The sequence below is a fragment of the Coregonus clupeaformis genome, chromosome 15 (genome assembly GCF_020615455.1).
Source record: "Coregonus clupeaformis isolate EN_2021a chromosome 15, ASM2061545v1, whole genome shotgun sequence".
Classification (NCBI taxonomy): Eukaryota; Metazoa; Chordata; class Actinopteri; order Salmoniformes; family Salmonidae; genus Coregonus; species Coregonus clupeaformis.
The window spans coordinates 17379113-17384685 of NC_059206.1; positions in this window are offsets into that span (position 1 = coordinate 17379113).

Consider the following 5573-nt stretch of genomic DNA (forward strand, 5'->3'; position numbering starts at 1 on the left):
AGGGGAGGAGAGAGAGAGAGAGAGACAGAGAGAGAAATAAAGAGAGTAGACAGAGAGAGAAAGAGAGAAAGAGAGAGAGCGAGAGACAGAGAGACAGAGAGAGAGAGAGAGAGAGAGAGAGAGAGAGAGAGAGAGAGAGAGAGAGAGAGAGAGAGAGAGAGAGAGAGAGAGAGAGAGAGAGAGAGAGAGAGAGAGAGAGAGAGAGAGAGAGAGAGAGAGAGAGAGAGGGAGAGAGAGAGAGAAAGAGAGAGACAGAGAGAGAAAGAGAGAAAGAGAGAGAGCGAGAGACAGAGAGACAGAGAGAGAGAGAGAGAGAGAGAGAGAGAGAGAGAGAGAGAGAGAGAGAGAGAGAGAGAGAGAGAGAGAGAGAGAGAGCGAGAGACAGAGAGAGAGAGAGAATAATAGTAATGTGGGAAAATATTTAGAAAACATTTAAATGCAGAAGTTGACAATAATTAATTTCCTGAGTGAATACTATACTCTTGCCACGGAAAGACAATGAGTCAGTCTACTGAATCCATCCAGGATCCATTTTTCAGTGAGTTCAGGAAAAAATGAAAATTATTTATTGGAGAGGAAAACTCATTCCATGTTTAAGAATGCACCAAAATCATGTGGTTGGGAATAAGTGTTTTAGCAGAACTGGTAAAAGACACACACGCACAAACGCACACACATACACACATGCACACACACATGCACACACACACTCCCACACACACTGACCCAAACAACCCAGCTCAGCTCCACATACCTCCAGGTCATACAGGAGAGTCAGGACCTGTCCCTGTCTCCTACTCTGCTCTCAAGCGGAAAACAGGAGATAAAGAGAGAAAAAAGAGAGATAAAGTGTGGAAAGAAGAGTGTGAGCTGGAAGTGAATTTGCAAAAAGACATGAAGTTACACTGGTTACCAACGGTGGGTCAGGACCTAGTGGTGGGTTGCATCTGATTCCTTGTGAGGTCTTTGCTTATTTTTTTTTATTTTTTTTATTTAACCTTTATTTAACTAGGCAAGTCAGTTAAGAACAAATTCTTATTTACAATACCCCGGCCAAACCCAGACGCGCTGGGCCAATTGTATGCCGCGCTATGGGACTCCCAATCACGGCCGGATTGTGATACAGCCTGGAATCAAACCAGGGTCTGTAGTGACGCCTCTAGCACTGAGATGCAGTGCCTTAGACTGCTGCACCACTCGGGAGCCCTGGAGCCCTGGCTTAAGACTGGGTTCAGGCTAGAAACATTGAATGAGAAAGGACCCAGAGCTTTAAGTTGATCCCTGTGATAAAAGATGACAATAAACAGTAATAACACAGTAATGTGTTTATTACTGTTCATTCCTCAGATACTTTATCTTCTAATTAACAGATGAAGTATGCCCCCTACAGGAATCACACCTACAACTCATGCTGGGGACTACTGAGTCTGGTAGCCACTGAGTTACAGAGTTATTTCTCCTATGAGAGTTATGACAGTCAGATGTGCTGTGATATATAAGCGCTCTATTTCTACACCAGATGTGCTGGGATATCTACTTTCTCTATTTCTAGTCTGGAGCAGTGAGTCAGACTGCAGTGTTGGCAGGAGGATGTTCATTTGTGTTTGATCATCTTTACTTCATCAAGGCCATGCATCAAAGAACACACATCTGATCTGATGTACAAAGAAAGATAAGATAGAAAGCTGCTATTCATAGATCAACAGAAGTCAGTGAACATTAATGCTATACATTCTGGAAGGCAATCCAGCAGTCTATGTACTTAGCTCTACATGCCTTATTATCAATTGTTGTAAATATGATCATGTATGAAAGTTACACATGTGCATTCCTGTATAGTTTTTGGAAGGTATGTTTATGTCAAAGGATGGAAAAACCTCCTTAATTACTGTAGCATGTGACCAGTCACCCAGGCCGATCAGTCATACTGTAGTCTGTACTGCATCATCTGCTTCTGTCTCGTCCATAGCCGCGGGAAGTAGGGGTGCTGAGGGTGCTGCAGCACTCCCTGAAAAATCAGAAAGATTATATATACACTACCATTCAAAAGTTTTGGGTCAATTAGAAATGTCCTTGTTTTGAAAGAAAAGCAAATGTTTTGTCCATTAAAATAACATCAAATTGATCAGAAATACAGTGTAGACATTGTTAATGTTGTAAATGCCTGTTGTAGCTGGAAACAGCTGATTTTTTATGGAATATCTACATAGGCGTACAGAGGCCCATTATCAGCAACCATCAGTCCTGTGTTCAAATGGCACGTTGTGTTTGCTAATACAAGTTTATCATTTTAAAAGGCTAATTGATCATTAGAACACCCTTTTGCAATTATGTTAGCACAGCTGAAAACTGTTATGCTGATTGAAGAAGCAATAAAACTGGCCTTCTTAAGACTAGTTGAATATCTGGAGCATCAGCAATTGTGGGTTCGATTACAGGCTCAAAATGGCCAGAAACAAATAACTTTCTTCTGAAACTCGTCAGTCTATTCTTGTTCTGAGAAATGAAGGCTATTCCATGCGAGAAATTGCCAAGAAAGTGAAGATCTCCTACAATGCTTTGTACTACTCCCTTCACAGATCAGCGCAAACTGGCTCTAACCAGAATAGAAAGAGGAGTCCCTGGTGCACAACTGAGCAAGAAGAGTGTCTAGTTTGAGAAACAGACGCCTCACAGGTCCTCAACTGGCAGCTTCATTAAATAGTACCCCCAAAACACCAGTCTCAACGTCAACAGTGAAGAGGCGACTCCGGGATACTGACCCTCTAGGCAGAGTTGCAAAGAAAATGCCATATCTCAGACTGGCCAATAATAAGAAAAGATTAAGATGGGCAAAAGTACACAGACACTGGACAGAGGAAGATTGGAAAAAAGTGTTATGGACAGACGAATCGAAGTTTGAGGTGTTCGGATCACAAAGAATAACATTTGTGAGACGCAGACCAAATGAAAAGATGCTGGAGGAGTGCTTGATGCCATCTGTCAAGCATGGTGGAGGCAATGTGATGATCTGGGGGTGCTTTGGTGGTGGTAAAGTGGGAGATTTGTACAGGGTAAATGGGATCTTGAAGAAGGACGGCTATCACTCCATTTTGCAACGCCATGCCATACACTGTGGACGGCACTTGATTGGAGTCAATTTCCTCCTACAACAGGACAATGACCCAAAGCACAGCTCCAAACTATGCAATAACTATTTAGGGAAAAAGCAGTCAGCTGGTATTCTGTCTATAATGGAGTGGCCAGCACAGTCACCGGATCTCAACCCTATTGAGCTGTTGTGGGAGCAGCTTGACCGTATGGTACGTAAGAAGTGCCCATCAAGCCAATCCAACTTGTGGGAGGTGCTTCAGGAAGCATGGGGTGAAATCACTTCAGATTACCTCAACAAATTGACAACTAGAATGCCAAAGGTCTGCAAGGCTGTAAATGCTGCAAATGGAGGATTATTTGATGAAAGCAAAGTTTGAAGGACACAATTATTATTTTAATTAAAAATCATTATTTCTAATATTGTCAATGACTACATTTCCTTTTCATTTTGCTATATTTCCTATTCAAACTCATTTCATGTATGTTTTCATGGAAAACAAGGACATTTCTAAGTGACCCCAAACTTTTGAACAGTAGTGTGTATTTTTAAAGATTGCTGTCAGTGAATGTGATACAGAGAATAAGGGTGATAGAGTGATAGATTTCAGGGGCGTCATGCTCCACAAAAAACTAAGGGGGCATAAAGTACTGTATGTGAGGATGGCTGGGCGGTGGTTGGAGTATTTTGCATTTTTCAAACACCTGAAACAGCCTTTTCCTGCAATCTTGTGCCATAATCATTGTCTAATTCTCTGGTAAAAAAAAAAAAAGTATATCTAAGCATATCTTGAGCTGTCTGTATCCTCCTGACTGGTGGTTCTTTTTTTAAAGAAAAAAATATGCTTCTCTGTATGGCTGCTAAAATCTGGGTAAAAGATTGGAAGGAATGTGAGTCTTATTCAGTACATTTAGATATTGCTTGCTTTTCTAAAGTCTACCAACCTTGCCAGCAGGCATGCCAGCTAAGATAGTTAGACAAGCTAGCTACTCTAACTTGATTGATAGCTTGAAATGGCTTCTTGGTAGCTAGTTATGAGGTTGGGAGCTTGGGAACCTATCTGGGCTAGCTAGCTAAAGCCAACTTCATAAAATTGCTAGGTGGCTAGTAGTATTACAGAGAAACAACAACAACAACAACAACAAAAAATACAACAACAAAAATATAGCTGTATATATTTTTTAAACAGGACAAATCTGAGGGGGCACGTGTCGCCGTGCCCCATATGGGCATGACGCCTCTGATAGAGTGATTTTGTGTTTGTGTGCGTGCGTGTGCGTATGCATTTCTCTGTGTGTGTGTGTGTGTGTGTGTGTGTGTGTGTGTGTGTGTCTGTGTCTGTGTCTGTGTGTCCTTGTGTGTGTGTGTGATGGACTCTATTGGACTTAGTCTCATATTAGTTAATCAGTGACTGAGATCATTACATGGAGAGAACCAGTGAACCCACCCTCCATTGTTAAAGACAGAGTCAGTGTTGACGCTCTGCCCGACTGCTGGGTCCAATTATCAAAGGAAGCAGGACTAAATTTAACTCAATGATGAGGACCTTCCAATACCCACAGAGGAACATCTAATGCCCACAGATCTCAACACAACCAATAAAAACATGCCCACTGAAATCAATCCAGAGATCAAATATCCTATCATAACCGATGTTGATGTTGTTCTTTAATTCTGGAAGAAAATAAGTTCAAAGATTCTTAAATTCAATTGAAGTTGAAGTTTGTGTTTTCTCTCTTTTCTACTCAACATTGTGTTTTGTATAATGTTGTGCATTTTTCTGTGGTGGCACCATCTGGTTCTAATAGAGCGGTGGTGGAGGTGGTGCCTGGTGACCACCGAACAGTTCTGCTCCCCTGTAAGACCTCTAGAACAAAACACCCTGCTTTAGTTCAAATGGATGTGCAGTGCTGTTAGTGGACAGAGATTATTAAGTTAAAGATTTTCCATGTAAAGAGCATAAGTGGTAACGGAGATAGATGGTTGTTGTGTTAGGCTTACGTGTCTTTTTGTAGAGTAAAGCGCGTCAGCTAAGGTACTACGCCGCGTACAGATCCTACTGTGCAGTCAACGAACACGGTGGAGGGCCTCTAATAACTGATGGCCCTCTGACATCTGAGGCTAACACAAAGCATATGGTTGATTGCAAACAGATGTGCTTCGGCTGGACGAATCCAGTGTGTGTGTGTGTGTGTGTGTGTGTGTGTGTGTGTGTGTGTGTGTGTGCGCGCTCCAGCTGGTCTGATTGTATGCTTTTCTCATCATCCTCTATGAGTGCTGCAGTTTTTCATCTCAGAGACCAGGACATTTCTAGAAGGATTGGCGGCTATTACTATCATATCCACTCCACATATGTCTGTCTGTGTCTCCTCTGTGTGTGTGTGTGTGTTTGCTTGTGTTTGTGTGTCTTTTCTTCGTAATAAATAATGCAAGGTTGATTTCCTTTTTACTTCTTTAATTGGGAAGAAGAACACTGCTGGTA